The sequence below is a fragment of the Mustelus asterias genome, chromosome 30 (assembly GCF_964213995.1).
Source record: "Mustelus asterias chromosome 30, sMusAst1.hap1.1, whole genome shotgun sequence".
Lineage (NCBI taxonomy): Eukaryota > Metazoa > Chordata > Chondrichthyes > Carcharhiniformes > Triakidae > Mustelus > Mustelus asterias.
In genome coordinates, this window is record NC_135830.1 from 6,595,662 (window position 1) to 6,611,586 (window position 15,925).

The 15,925-nt window shown below is 45.3% G+C and overlaps 1 non-coding gene across 1 annotated transcript; it reads right to left on the reverse strand.

Moving 5' to 3' along the window:
- Window positions 1–4,882: 4,882 nt before the first annotated feature.
- Window positions 4,883–4,955, reverse strand: trnat-ugu (transfer RNA threonine (anticodon UGU)). The gene has a single exon. It is a non-coding gene; the product is annotated as a tRNA-Thr (tRNA).
- Window positions 4,956–15,925: the final 10,970 nt, after the last annotated feature.

Below are 15,925 nucleotides of genomic sequence, written 5' to 3' on the forward strand. Positions count from 1 at the left end.
TGCGGCCGAACCAACGTTCTATACATCTGCAACATCAGACCCCAACTTTTATACTCTATGCCCCGTCCTATAAAGGCAAGCATGCCATATGCCTTCTTCACCACCTTCTCCACCTGTGACGTCACCTTCAAAGATCTGTGGACTTGCACACCCAGGTCCCTCTGCGTCTCTACACCCTTTATGGTTCTTCCATTTATCGTGTAGCTCCTCCCTACATTATTCCCACCAAAATGCATCACTTCGCATTTATCAGGATTGAACTCCATCTGCCATTTCCTTGCCCAAATTTCCAGCCTATCTATATCCTTCTGTAGCCTCTGACAATGTTCCTCACTATCTGCAAGTCCTGCCAGTTTTGTGTCGTCCGCAAACTTACTGATCACCCCAGTTACTCCTTCTTCCAGATCATTTATATAAATCACAAACAGCAGAGGTCCCAATACAGAGCCCTGCGGTACACCACTAGTCACAGGCCTCCAGCCGGAAAAAGACCCTTCCACTACCACCCTCTGTCTTCTGTGACCAAGCCAGTTCTCCACCCATCTAGCCACCTCCCCCTTTATCCCATGGGATCCAACCTTTTTCACTAGCCTACCATGAGGGACTTTGTCAAATGCTTTACTAAAGTCCATATAGACAACATCCACGGCCCTTCCTTCGTCAACCATTTTGGTCACTTCTTCAAAAAACACCACCAGGTTCGTGAGGCATGACCTCCCTCTCACAAAACCATGTTGACTATCGTTAATGAGTTTATTCCTTTCTAAATGCGCATACATCCTATCTTTAAGAATCTTCTCCAACAACTTCCCCACCACGGACGTCAAGCTCACCGGCCTATAATTACCCGGGTTATCCTTCCTACCCTTCTTAAATAACGGGACCACATTGGCTATCCTCCAATCCTCTGGGACCTCACCTGTGTCCAGTGACGAGACAAAGATTTGCGTCAGAGGCCCAACGATTTCACCTCTCGTCTCCCTGAGCAGCCTTGGATAGATTCCATCAGGCCCTGGGGATTTGTCAGTCTTTATATTCTCTAACAAACCTAACACTTCCTCCTTTGTAATGGAGATTTTCTCCAACGGTTCAACACTCCCCTCCGAGACACTCCCAGTCAACACATCCCTCTCCTTAGTGAATACCGACGCAAAGTATTCATTTAGGATCTCCCCTACCTCTTTGGGCTCCAAGCATAAGTCCCCACTTTTGTCCCTGAGAGGTCCGATTTTTTCCCTAACAACCCTTTTGTTCCTAACGTATGAATAAAATGCCTTGGCATTCTCCTTAATCCTGTCTGCCAAGAACATTTCGTGACCCCTTTTTGCTCTTCTAATTCCCCGTTTGAGTATTTTCCTACTTTCATTATACTCCTCCAGAGCTCCCTCCGTTTTTAGCTGCTTGGACCTAACATACGCCTCTCTTTTCCTTTTGACCAGTCCCTCAATTTCCCTGGTTATCAACGGTTCTCTAATCCTACCCTTCCTATCCTTCTTTTTTACAGGCACATGCTTGTCCTGTAGCCCTAACAACCGTTCCTTAAAAGACTGCCACATACCAGATGTGGATTTACCCTCAAACAGCCTCTCCCAATCAAGAGCTGCCAATTTCTGCCTGATCCCACTAAAGTTAGCCTTCCCCCAATCCAACACCTTACCCTTGGGACACCACTCATCCTTTTCCATCACTATCCTAAAGCTAACAGAATTGTGGTCACTATTTGCCACATGTTCCCCAACCAAAACTTTGAAGACCTGACCGGGCTCATTCCCCAGCACCAGGTCCAGTATAGCCCCCTCTCTAGTTGGGCTGTCCACATATTGTTCCAACGAACCCTCCTGTACACATATTACAAATGCCTCACCATCCAGAGTCCCTGCCCTCAGCGATTTCCAGTCTATACCAGGGAAATTGAAGTCTCCCACTACAACAACCCTATATTTCCTGCACCTATCCAGTATCTCCTGACATATCCATTCTTCCACTTCCCTTGGGCTGTTGGGGGGCCTGTAGTACACCCCCAACATAGTGACTGCGCCTTTCCTGTTTCTAAGCTCCACCCAGAGTGACTCGCTACACGACTCCTCCGAATTGTCCTCCCTCTGCACCGCTGTAATATGCTCTCCAACCAATACCGCTACTCCCCCACCTCTTTTGGCCCCTCCTCTGTCTCGCCTAAAACACTTGTACCCTGGAATATTCAGCTGCCAGTCCTGTCCCTCTTTCAACCAAGTCTCTGTCACCGCAACCACATCCAAATTCCTCGTGCGCATTAAGGCCCCAAGTTCGTCTGTTTTACCTGCTACGCTCCTTGCATTGAAGTATAAGCACTCCAGACCCCCAGGCTCAGTGAGGTCGTCCTCCCCCAGAGTGCTCTTCTTCTTTGCCAGCCTTGTCCCAGCCCCAAGCTCGTCCCCAGCCACCACACTTATAGACCTAATATTTTGATCCCCACCCCCCTGCCATACTAGTTTAAACCCCCCCGAACTGCATTAGCAAAGCTCCCAGCCAGGATATTTGTGCCCTTCCAACTTAGTTGTGACCCCTCCCTCTTGTACAGGTGCCATCCTCTCCTGAAAACCTCCCATTGGTCTATGAAAATAAAGCCCTCCCTCCTGGACCAGTCCTTTAGCCAGGCATTCATTTGAACCAACTCCCTATTCTTATCCTCACTGGCACGAGGCATTGGGAGCAGCCCAGAGATGGCCACCCTAGTGACCCTACTTTTTAACCTATTTCCCAACTCCCTGAATTGCTCTCTTAGGACCCCCCTACTCTTCCTATCTACGTCATTTCCACCAATGTGTATAATGACATCCGTTTCTTTATCTTCCCCTTTTAATATGCCTCCTATCCGCTCGGAGACATCCGTGACCCCAGCACCAGGTAGGCAGACTACCATCCTGGAGTCCCGTTCACCCCCACAGAATCGCCTGTCTGTCCCTCTAACTGACGCATCCCCCACCACTATCGCTCTCCTAACCCCTCTCTTCCCTTTCTGGGCCACAGAGCCTGACTGTGTGCCAGTGACCTGGTCACTGTGTCTTACCCCTGGAGAGGCACACTCCTCCACACTATCTAAAACAATGTACCTGTTTTGGAGTGGGACAACCACAGGTGACCCTTCTTCTAACTGTCCACTCCCCTCCCCTCTCACACCTGTCACCAAGCCCTTCTTATTTTGAGACACCTCTGGAGACCTCCCTTGTACTTTACCCTTCTGCCCTTTACTCCTCCTAACTGTGACCCACGTGTCATTCTCCCGATGCCCCGGTGTAACTAGTTGCCTATAACTGCCTTCAATTTTTCTCCCATTTTCCCTAACTAGGCTAAGGTCAGCGATCTGCAGCTCCAGTTCCCTAACACGGTCCCTCAAGAGCTGCAGTTCCACGCACCTGGCACATATGTGAACCTCTGGGAAGCTCGGTGTTTGCAGGAACTCCCACATCCCACATCGGAAGCACTGAACTGGCCGATCACTCATACCTGCCCTTATCCTTTATAGGGTTGGGTAAAAAATAACTAGCCTTGCCTCGCCCTTTCACCCAAGCCCTGTGAGCCAAAGCCCTTATAATGCACACTCTGCTACCCACTCACTCCACTGCCCGCTCCCGACGCTGCCCGCTGTATAGTACAGACGGCTTTTTATGCTCCCGACGAACCCCCCAAGTAACTGCCTTTTATACTAAGACTCAACCTCCCAGAATCCCCTTCAGCTGACCTCACTTCCTCAATTCAAAACCCTGAAAAAAGCCCGCGAAATATACTAGGAATACCCTTAAATGAATAAATGAATAATTAAATCACTTCTTAGCTTACTCTCAGCACTCCTGCTAAGACTCTCTCCCCCACTCTCACTCCAGTTAAACAAAGTGACATTAGACTCGGAACCTTAACTCTCCGTCTGCTTCACCTTTGCCGCAAGACCTGCTGAGAACTTACAGCGCTTTCTGTTTTATTATAACATGAATTACTAGTTTGATCATGCACATGAACACAATAAATAGGAGCAGGAATAGACCAATCGGTACATCGAGCCTATTCCGAAATTTAACACCGTTATGGCTGATCTTGGGGTGCAACTCAGTTTTCTCACCAGCTCCCCATATCCCTGAATTCCCCGAGAGACCAGAGACCTGTCTATCCCAACCTTAAATATACTCGCTGATGGAGCATCCATAACTGTCTGGCATAGAGAATTCCAAAGGTTCACAACCATTTCAGTGAAGTAATTTATCCTTACCTTAACCCGAAATGATCAGCCCATTTTCCTGAGACTCTGCTGCCGTGTGTTAGATTTCCGGACCAGCAGAAAAACTCTCTCAGCCTCCACCCTATCAAACCCAATCAGACTTGTGTAGGTTTAATGAGATCGCCTCTCATTCTTCCAAACTCCAGAGACTTCCAGCCCAATTTAGACAGCCTCTCATCACACGACAACTCCCTCATCCAAGTGATCATCTACTGAACCTTATCTGCACCGTTTTCAGTGCAAACATATCCTTCATTAAATGTGAATATCATACCTGCACAGAATATTCAACTTGTGGTCTCAACAAAACCCTGTGTAACTGCAGCAACACCTCGTTATTCTTCGACTCCAGTCTGCCGACAATAAAGACCAAAATGTAATTTCCCTTCTAATCATTGCCTGCACCTATATGCATTCCTTGTACAATCACAGATATTCTATTCTCAATATCGACACTTACCATCTTCAGCTCTTCAAATATGTCCCGCTTTTCCTTTTTTTTACGAAGAAGGGAACATCTATTCGCTTTCGAAAATTGCACCCGATCTCAGCCTCCACTGATCACAGCTCCATGTTTCGGTTTTCAGTTCTGCCCTTTCCTGACAGCTTCTATTAGCTAAATTTAGCAACAGGCTCCAGCGAGAATTGAACTCACGACCCCTGGTTTACAGGACCAGTGCTCTAAGCACTGAGATATGGAGCCAAATACTGCAGATGGCAGTATGTGTAGCATTATCAATGGATTGAGGGCCAGGATGGGGCATGATGTCGGAGATTTTTGATGAATGTAGAAATGTCTGAGGTGGAGAGCAGGAAGTTAAAAGACAAAACTTGAAAGTGACATGATTTGGCATGTGTATTGTGTATGAACTTGACATGTAGGTTGTGTGTGTCATATGGTTCATCTTCAGAGTTTGTCGGTAATGTTACACCTCTGACTTTTCCAGCTCTGATGCAAGTTCATCCAGCTGGAAGATTTAACTTGTTGCTCCCTTCACAGACGCTGTGAGGCGTGTTTTCATTAAATGAAGGAATTAACAAAGAGTTATTCACTCCATGACTGGGAATCGAAACCGCGTCACGGCGCCGACCCTGATCACGAAACCCTCAGTGACGCTAATGTGAGAGATTTGCAACGAGTTGATCATCTCTGTACCCATTGCTTCATTCCCAATAACTTTCAATAAACATAAGTCACAATGAGGAATGACGGGAAGTGACATGACAGGATTTGAACCTCAGTCATGAACCTACGGACAAGCCCTCCGAATACACAGGATCTGCTCGGATGAGGAGGATCGCAACAGACACGTCCAGACGCTGAAAGATGCCCTCATAAGAACAGGATATGGCGCTCGACTCATCGATCAACAGTTCCGACGCGCCACAGCGAGAAACCGCACCGACCTCCTTAGAAGACAAACACGGGACACGGTGGACAGAGTACCCTTCGTCGTCCAGTACTTCCCCGGAGCGGAGAAGCTACGGCATCTCCTCCGGAGCCTTCAACATGTCATTGATGAAGACGAACATCTCGCCAAGGCCATCCCCACACCCCCACTTCTTGCCTTCAAACAACCACGCAACCTCAAACAGACCATTGTCCGCAGCAAACTACCCAGCCTTCAGGAGAACAGTGACCATGACACTACACAACCCTGCCACAGCAACCTCTGCAAGATGTGCCGGATCATCGACACGGATGCCATCATCTCACGTGAGAACACCATCTACCAGGTACACGGTACATACTCTTGCAACTCGGCCAACGTTGTCTACCTGATACGCTGCAGGAAAGGATGTCCCGAGCCTGATACATTGGGGAAACTATGCAGACGCTACAACAACGGATGAATGAACACCGCTCGACAATCACCAGGCAAGACTGTTCTCTTCCTGTGTGGGAGCACTTCAGCAGTCATGGGCATTCAGCCTTGGATCTTCAGGTAAGCGTTCTCCAAGGCGGCCTTCACGACACACGACAGCGCAGAGTCGCTGAGCAGAAACTGATAGCCAAGTTCCGCACACATGAGGACGGCCTAAACCGGGATGTTGGATTTATGTCACATTATCAGTAACCCCCACAGCTTGCCCCTGGACTTGCAGAATCTCACTCGCTGTTCTGTCTGGAGACAATACACATCTCTTTGACCTGTGTTTGATGCTCCCTCCACCCACATTGTCTGTACCTTTAAGACCTGGCTGGCTGTAGGGATTCGCATTCTAATTAGTATTCTGTAACTTGATTTCTGTGTCTGTGCACTGTTTGAGAGCACATTTCCACTCCATCTGCCGAAGGAGCAGCGCTCCGAAAGCTTATGGTATTTGCTACCAAATAAACCTGTTGGACTTTCACCTGGTGTTGTGAGGCTTCTTACTGTTTTATTCCGCCAGACAGCCTTTCAGCCTGTATTCCCGTTTGTATTCGCTATGCGAGCAACTCCACTCCTCCCAGCTTTGACAAAGGGTCATCTGGACTCGAAATGTCAGCTCTATTCACTGCTTACAGATACTGCCGGACCTGGTGAGATTTTCCAGCATTTTCGTTTTGTTTCCGATTGCAGCATCCACAGTAATTTGCTGCATTCCTTCCGCACACGCCCTTTTACCTCAAAACTGTTCACATTGGTGTATCTCTCCTCTTTCTTCCTGACAAAAACGACATGGCACAAACTTCAACCTGAAATGCTGGGCTTCATCTGCAGGGACCAAAACTCAAATCCATTCTGGCAGCGGCTGGATTCGATCCCACAACTCTGCAAAAACTAGACCTTAATCCATCGGTTTAGATTGCTCGGCTCCGCGACCACATAAGCAGCCATGTCCTTTATCAATATTGTTGCTGAAATTCATGAGCAGCAAAGGAGCTGCGAAAGTCCACCAGTTGGCTTGAGCCTGCTCCTTCACTGAATCAATTCATCCTGAACTGTGTAACGAACAGAAATCACATCCAGTCAGAAACAGAATGAGCTGCAGTGAAGGACGGCACCATTTAAACTGCCCTTAACCTTGTCTGGTTCCCAATATCTTGCCAGAAATGACAATAAACCCTCCTGTTGAATTTGCTCAGTCTTCACTTCAGGACACGAGGCGAGATTGCGTTTTATATGTTCCACCAGACAATAACTGACATTTGTTCTTACGGTTTGGATGAGAGCAACAAATCTCCATTACCTGACCTGCAATCTAAACAGCAGTGAAAGTGTCAAACTCGAACCACCAGACCAGCAGCTTGCAGCCTGTTTTACAACTTGCTTTACACGCACTGCATTTGTTTTTTTTAATTTTTCGCGCCAGGCCAGACCACGTTCACCACAAGCAAGTCTTTTCTGCAAAATGGCACCTTCGGTTTCCACCCCAGTGATACATTCAATCAGTGACAACATACAACAGACGTTCCACTGATAGTTATTACGTTCGCTTCCGACGGTTCGAACTGGAGAGAAACTTTTTCAAATATTTTCGTTGCAGAGTGAGGGAAAAGTTTAATAATTCAATGTGAACGCTAAAATCTGACCAATTTACCATCCAGATGTTTACCTTACATCCCATCCCTATCGTCAGCGCTTTGCAGCCTGTAAATGTCTTTCTGCTACTGCGTTTGTTCTTGACCTGTTGCACATGTGACATTTCCAGCTGTGATGTAAACTTGCAAACGTCACTCGGTTGAATTTAATAGATCTGCTTTCAATCAGATAGTAAATCAAGTTATTCTTCAGTTTGCTGAAATCAAAAAATATTCGTTCCCTGAGCGGGAATTGAAACCAAACAACATTGGGGGAATACTGAACACAACTCACTGAACTCGGACTCCCAGTGTCACAGGTAAACAGTGTTTTTCAAAATGACTTCCCATATATCCCTTAATATGTCCTGTTTGGATGGAACGTAAGTGACTGCTTCAGCGAATGACAACGCCGATTGAGTTCGCTGGGACATGAAATCGACAGTTAGTAACCGCCCATTTGTTAACATAGAACATGAGGATTTATAAATACATATGAAGGCAAACTATGCTGGATGCGATAATCCAAAACAAAAACAGAAAATGCTGGAAAATCTCAGCAGGTCAGACAGTATCTGTGGAGGGAGAATAGAGAGAATATTGTGATTCAAGCATTGTTCCTGGATTAAATATCTGCCTATCTTGTGTCCTAATTTTTAAATGATATTCAATTCAATGTCCAACACATTGGCTTCCTTCTCTTTCCAAGATGAGAGTTTCATGACAAATAAATCAATGTCAAATGGGGTGTCTCCATTTTGTGCAGCTTTGCTGATGGCTGAGGAGGCCAATATTGGGAGGCCGATTCTGACACAAGTGCTGGAATAAAGCTGGTATGTTTGGTTGTGGATTGATGTTTCTCGTTCGCTCCATTGGCAAACCCCTGTAACCAGTGGTCAACTTGGTGATGCACGGTCGCCCACGGGAAGTGTACTCATTCTATCTGGGGTCAGTAAATGGCATTCCTGTATGAATATCCACTTGATAAATCATAGAATCTCCATGTTGTGGAACTTCGTGTCATGCTCGTAAAACTTCATGAAGTAGAGTTTTGAGCGTCTGTTTTTCTCCAGCTACATCACTATACAGAAAGCCCTTGTATATGTGACAATCATTCATCATGTGCGCGGAGCACATCCACTGCACGCATTTGACGAGTCTAACAGACTTGGGAGCTGTGCCTGTGAGAGGACAGAATCATTCCAGAATTTGTCCCGCCAGTAGGTACCCATAATGCACCGCACACACAGCCAAGATGGAAATGCTTGAGCTTCTTTCTGAGGTCTCTGAATGGTCCATGTTCAACAGTCACTCGGCAAGGTGCTGAGAACACACATCCTGCAAACGATCAGCTTCGTCCTCAGGGTCAGCTTGATGTTACTCCATGTGTATATTAGGAGCCAGCTGGTAACTGCTTTCTCCATGGGTTTACAATTCTGTATAAAGGAACATACTCTCTGTCACCCTGGAAGATGGGGAGCAGAATTAGTGAATCATTTCCAGCCGATTGATATGTACTGGCAATTCAACACCTTGACCAGTGACCGAGTTTCTCTTGGCCTTTATAGTCAGTGAGAAAATGTTACATGGGAGATGAATTAATTGAGTCACTGTTGGTCTTCCAGACTCTCCAGTCCACTCCTGGTTAAGTGAAATTAACAAACCAGTACAGGGTCGCTTGTTTTCTGTTATTTTCCTCTGTGATGTTATGTGTTGTAAACGGGACATTAAATGCGAGAGTCTATTCCCCACATGTTACAATTGCAGTAAAACACTTGCTTCAGGTAAGGTTTATAAGTCCCACACGCCAGCCAATTGCGCCACTGGAGCACAAAAGCTCTGAATAATTTGATTTAATAACATTTTACACTGAATGCCTGTGTTCGATTTGATTCATATTTTGTTAACAGAATGATCTGCACAGCATGGCAACTCCAAGAGAAAAGCAGAGAACAGCACCAATCTTTGTAGATGACCTTGCTAACCTCACATAGGCCTTCGACGCTTTCAGTTTTGAGGGATTATGGAGCGTCCTCCTCAGTTTTGGCTACCTCTAAATAGGGAAAGGGGAGGTGGAGTTCATCCGTGCAAACAGCGAAATTTAAAGATGATAGCGCTAAATGTAGGGGACAAACCCACGACCCTGAGATTAAAAGCCTCATTCTCTGTCGACCTAGAAAACATTGCTTTCCTCCTCATTTCTTGACATGTTATGCATTGGAAAATTAGAAAGTAATCGACCAACAAATGCCCCAAGGTTACAATGCATTCCTCTCAATCATCAATAAAATCATTCGCATGTTCCACTTCTTAGCGACACCTCCGTTCGAACATTGTAATCCATCTCCAAGATTTACTGTTCAATGTTAGTAGTGGTGCCATGATTTTTAGGGGTCCATATTATATTGAGTAACTCAGTGGAACGACTAATAAGTATGCCAGCCTGTTCGAATAAACACATCCATGTATGTTACAGACTGTCAGAAATTATAAAGTGTCTGCCCAGTGACAATCAACACTTCCATCAATTTATTTGTTCTGTTTGCCATGATCTTTTAGTACTTCTCATTTTCCAGACTGTGTTGCAAGAGTTTGGTTCAATAGTTTCTGTTGTATACTAAAGTGGTCAGCTCACTTCATCAGCAAGGACAAAATATTGAAAAGGTTGTCACACAGTGCGTAACTTACTCAGTTAGTTGATCTTTATTAGATGCAGGTTGCTTGCTTGCAGTCCAGGGAGAAGAGAAGGAAAATCTCCCAAATGCCTCTCATGATGTTCCCACTTAGTCATCCTACATTCTGCAAAGAGAGACATTGCGTTGCTATACTTCACAGGCTGTCAGGTCATGAAGAAATTGCTGCAACCGATAGGAGTTTTGAAATTATTTTAGCCCCTTTCACAGGAGAATAAATATTCATGAGTAGCATTAGCCGGTTTCCCGGTTGAAACTCCAATAAAGTTTCACTCACTCAGGTAGTTGTAAATGCTGTCTGGAGTTTTAGTGAGTGGGATATAATCTACCTGCGTTTTTTCAAGCCTGTGTTCTGGGCCGGGTTGGAGTTTCTTTTTTCTCAGGAATGTGCAGCAGCAAATATTCAGCAATGAAACTGAAGTATGCATCAATCGCCACACTCTGAAATTGAAAGGATATTGCTTATTCCTCGTTTTGAACGAGAGAACATTCACGAGTAAGGTAATCTAACAACCTCGAGATTACACTCTGCTGAAAACAGCCAAAGGGCCTTGATCAGTAATCCAAACTGTGTTTTCATGCTGCATTTCCAGATATTGTTTTCCAGTAATAGAATTGGGGACCGATATTTAGGAATGTTTTGGAGAAATTGTTGCAGCAACAGAATTTTGAAATTTCTGTGATTTAACAGTTGTTTCTGCCCATCATCCCGAAATCAGAATTTTAAAGAGCTGTCCCGTGAGTCCCAAAATCAGAGAATCCCTACAGTGCAGAGGAGGCCATTCTGCCCATCAATTCCGCACTGACCACAATCCCCCCACGCCCTATTCTCGTAACGTCAGATATTTGTCCTGCTAATCCCCTGAAAATAGGGTCAATTTATCATGGCCAGTCAAACTCACCCGCACGTCTTTGGACTGTGGGAGGAAACCGGAGCACCCGGAGGAAACCCATGCAGACATTGAGAGAAAGTGCAAACTCCACACAGACAATGACCCGAGGCCGAAATTGAACCTGGGTTCCTGACGCTGTGAGGCAACAGTGCTAACCACTGCTAACCATTATTTATCACGATGCATGTTACATTTCGAATCATTGTCTAATTCCCTTGTGAAACTGAGTTAAGAACAATTTTGCAAGTGGCATAGGAGCTTCAGCAGTGTCCGTGCATGCATGAAAATTACCAACATTCTCCCAACCCAATGAAATGAAGGACTGGAGGTGGGATTCCTATACACTTTTCGTAATTAAAAAAATAAATAAAATTTTTGCATTTGAATTCATTTTGAATTTTTAAAGGAAGTTTACACTGACTCGGACAATCCTCATTTCTCTCAGTTGTTTTCTGATTTCCAGCTCCCCTTGCTGTAAAACCTGTTATAGAAAACAGTGAAATATTTCCTCTTCTGATTCGGAATGCACAAGAGGCCAGAATTAGAGGAACACAGATATCTCAGATGTTTTTGGAATTACAGAGTTGGGAGAGGCAAGGATACGGAGGGGTTTGAACACAAGGATGAATGTTAATGTTAAGACAGCACTTGAAAGGCAGCCAATACTTGGCCTAACAGCTCAGTTTGAATACAGGAGTGTGTGCCGTGTCGTTTTTGTCAGGAACAACGAGCAGACACATGACCAACTGAAAAAGTTGCTGGGGTGAAGCAGCGTGTGTGCAAGTGGCTCCTTTCGAAGGGCGGCACGGTAGCACAGTGGTTAGCACTGCTGCTTCACAGCTCCAGGGTCCCGGGTTCGATTCCCGGCTCGGGTCACTGTCTGTGTGGAGTTTGCACATTCTCCTCGTGTCTGCGTGGGTTTCCTCCGGGTGCTCCGGTTTCCTCCCACAGGCCAAAGATGTGCGGGTTAGGTTGATTGGCCAGGTTAAAAATTGCCCCTTAGAGTCCTGGGATGCGTAGGTTAGAGGGATTAGTGGGTAAATATGTGGGGGTAGGGCATGGGTGGGATTGTGGTCGGTGCAGACACGATGGGCCGAATGGCCTCCTTCTGCACTGTAGGGTTTCTATGACTTCTATGACAATACAGGAGTGCTGAGGGGTGAGAGCGGATTGGAACTTGCTGTGAGTTAAGCCCCGGGCAGCAGAGATTTGGTAATCATGTTTGCATCAGCTGGATCAGCAGTCCTTATTTCCAAGACCAATATTGATCCTTTACAAGCTGATGTTCCCAGAACAACACACAGGACTCCAGGTGTGATCTAACCAGGGATTTGTATAGCTGCAGCAAACAGTTCCCTCTTTTCTATATCAGAATCTGTAACAGGTTGTACAGCAAGGGGAATAAGTTCGTTTGTATCAACAGAGAAAAATGAGAACATTGTTCATCAAATAAATTTCGTTTAAAAATTAAAGAAGAAATCAAGTTGCAAGATTAATTATTTTTTTCAGAAAACTGTTTAAAATGTCGAGACCAATTCCTCATGCATTGTGTCAGTGGAATGTTATTAATTTTCAGACAATCTGCGTGGACACTGCAGAAGCTCCTGGCCCCCTTTCAATCTTGTTTTATTTTCAACTCAGAGATTTCCAAAGGGAAAAGCTCAATGAATCGAAATGGAAAAATAAAGAAGAATTGTGGAGAAAGAGAAATATATTGTGTAACTGGGCAACTCTTTGGAAGAAGCTGATACGGCCCTGATAGGTCCCCTAATGAGCTGTGTCATTTTACCATTCCATTGTTAGATCAATGCTGTGCAGCATTGTGAAATGTCTATTTATTTACCTTAATTCAAAACGTGAGAAAGAAGTGCAACATCACTATACTGTTTGATATTCTCTGCACTTGTTTAAGCTCTATTAGCCGAAAATTTCTGTAGTGTAGTGGTTATCACATTCACCTAACACTTCTCATTGGAAGAAGCTGATACGGCCATGAAAGGTCTTTTAATGAGCTGTGTCATTTTCACTATTCCATTGTTAAATCAATTTCAGTGCAGCATTGTGAAATGTCTAGTTATTTAGAATAATTCAATGCGTGATAAAGAAATGCAACACCACGACACTGTTTGATATTCTCTACACGCTTTGTAAGCTATTTTAGTCGAAAACGTCTGTAGTGTAGTGGTTATCACATTCACCTAACAAGCTAAAAGTCTGCAGTTCAAAACGGGCAGAAATATTGCGTTCGTTTTTTTTTATTTCAGAAAATCGATAGTTCATGTTTACTGTTAATAATTACTGACTACAGATGTTACACTGCATTACATTTCCCGTTTTCCTCGACACTTCTGTGCACACTCAAATCCGAGAGAATATCTTCCACTGACTGCCGTTTCCAGCTCTGACAGTTCAGAAAGCTTCTCTCAAACCGTCACATCCCGGCTGATTGCTGTTGATTTGTTTTAGATTATTAAAGGCTTCTACAGCAGCACCTCCGTTAATAACAATCGCTCGAAGTCACATTTCAGACGGGAAACAAATCCATCAATGATTCTCTCTTTCCAGGCTCCACGGTGAGTGAGACAGGGACAAGCAGCAATATTTAACCCCGCACTCTCCAATCACTTGCTGCCAGCAGAAAATGGCGACTGCAGCTTCAATCAGTGGGTTACTTGGAGTAACACCCCTGGGACACAAGATACTCTAACTCGGGTCAAACCATCCAATACACTGAGCACAGGCTCAGGAAAACGCAGGTCGGTAAAATCCCGCTCACTAAACCTCCTGACAGCATTTACACAGTACCCCAGTGAGTGAAACTTTCTTTGAGCTTCTTCTCTTATGTTCTGCTCCTATGACCCCATGGGACTGAATAAGTTCAGTGAGAAGTTTTCTTGACATTTAGCCCGATATTTGACCCAGATCTGGGAGATATGTTTGGCTGAGCATCCAGATGGTACCTTGCATCAACTTATCGGTCACTTTCCAGCCTATCAACTGTCCCTTTTCTTTCTGCCTCTGGATTTGTTCCTGACCTGTTGCTGATGCGATATTCCCAACTCTGACAGGAAACGACAAATCTCATTCATGAGCAATAAATAAAATAATCTTCATCTCATTACAAAAAATGAAGACCATTTAATCTTATGATGCATCCACTAATTGTCGTCTACAATCAAGTGGACACATCCCCCCAGTATCAAAATTACCAAGTCCATTCAGAATCTTACTCGTTAGACTTCTGCCTCACTCACATCCACCTACAGAAAGATTTATATCCTCACCTTGTTGCCCTTTACCTCGTACCAGGGCGTCATGGTAACACAGTGGTTAGGACTGCTGCTTCACAGCTCCAGGGACCTGGGTTCGATTCCCGGCTTGGGTCACTGTCTATATGGTGTTTGTACATTCTCCTCGCGTCTGCGTGGGTTTCCTCCGGGTGCTCCTGTTTCCTCCCACAGTCCAAAGATATGCGGGTTAGGTTGATTGACCATGCTAACATTGCCCTTAGTGTCCTGGGATGCGTAGGTTAGAGGGATTAGAGGGTAAATATGTAAGGATATGGGGATAGGGCCTGGGTGGGATTGTGGTCGGTGCAGACTCGATGGGCCGAATGGCCTCTTTCTGTGCTGTCGGGTTCCTAAGTTTCTAAGCCATAATTCGCAAATCATAGTGACACAGAGGTTAGCACTGCTGTCTCACAGCGCCAGGAGCCCTGGTTCAATTCCACCTTGGTCACTGTTCATGCGGAGTTTGCACATTCCCACTGTGTCTGCGTGGGTTTCCTCCGAGTGCTCCGGTTTCCTCCCACAATCCAAAAAAATGTGCGGGTTAGGTTGATTGACCAGGCTAAATTGACCGTAGTGTTGAAGGGTTAGCAGGGTAATATTCGGGAAGAAATATGTTCGCAGAGAATTTTCCACAAGGTGGCAGGGTTAGTAGTAGCAGGATTACGGGAATAGGGCGTGGGTTGGATTGTGGTCGGCACAGACTCGATGGACCGAATGACCTCCTTCTGTACTGTAGGAATTCTATTCTAGCGATGGTTGCGCAAGTGTCTGGCTATCCCTCTAAATATAGAGTCTCCCACTTAACGAAACTCTCCCTCAGTGTAACCGAATAGGCGATCGAGTGTGGAGACGAGGGGAGTAACAGCAACTTCATTACAGTTTTAATGTAATCCTACTTGTGATGCCAGTAAATAAACTTTCAAGCAATTCATTTGTTTTACGCTTTGCCGTTCCCTATTATACAATCGCTTGTTCCTTGAGCGTTGATCTGCACTTATTCCCGTCTTCATTACTCCCCGAAGTCTCCAGTAGCAAGCATCTCGTTGAATATGGCCCACAAACAGAAGTCACCTGCAGAACCTGCTCTTCCAGAAGACAAAATATCTCAGGGGATTTCAAATGGAGTGCAAGATGCACACATCTCTTATCCTCCCCGTGTTCCTTAGCTACCTCAACTGAGCTGCTCCACCGCACCTCCATCAATCTACGAAAGTCTGAGCTCAAGAAAAAGCAGCTCATGACATTTCCTTCTTTCGAGGTTTGCCCAGGACAACCAACGTTTGCTCAAAATT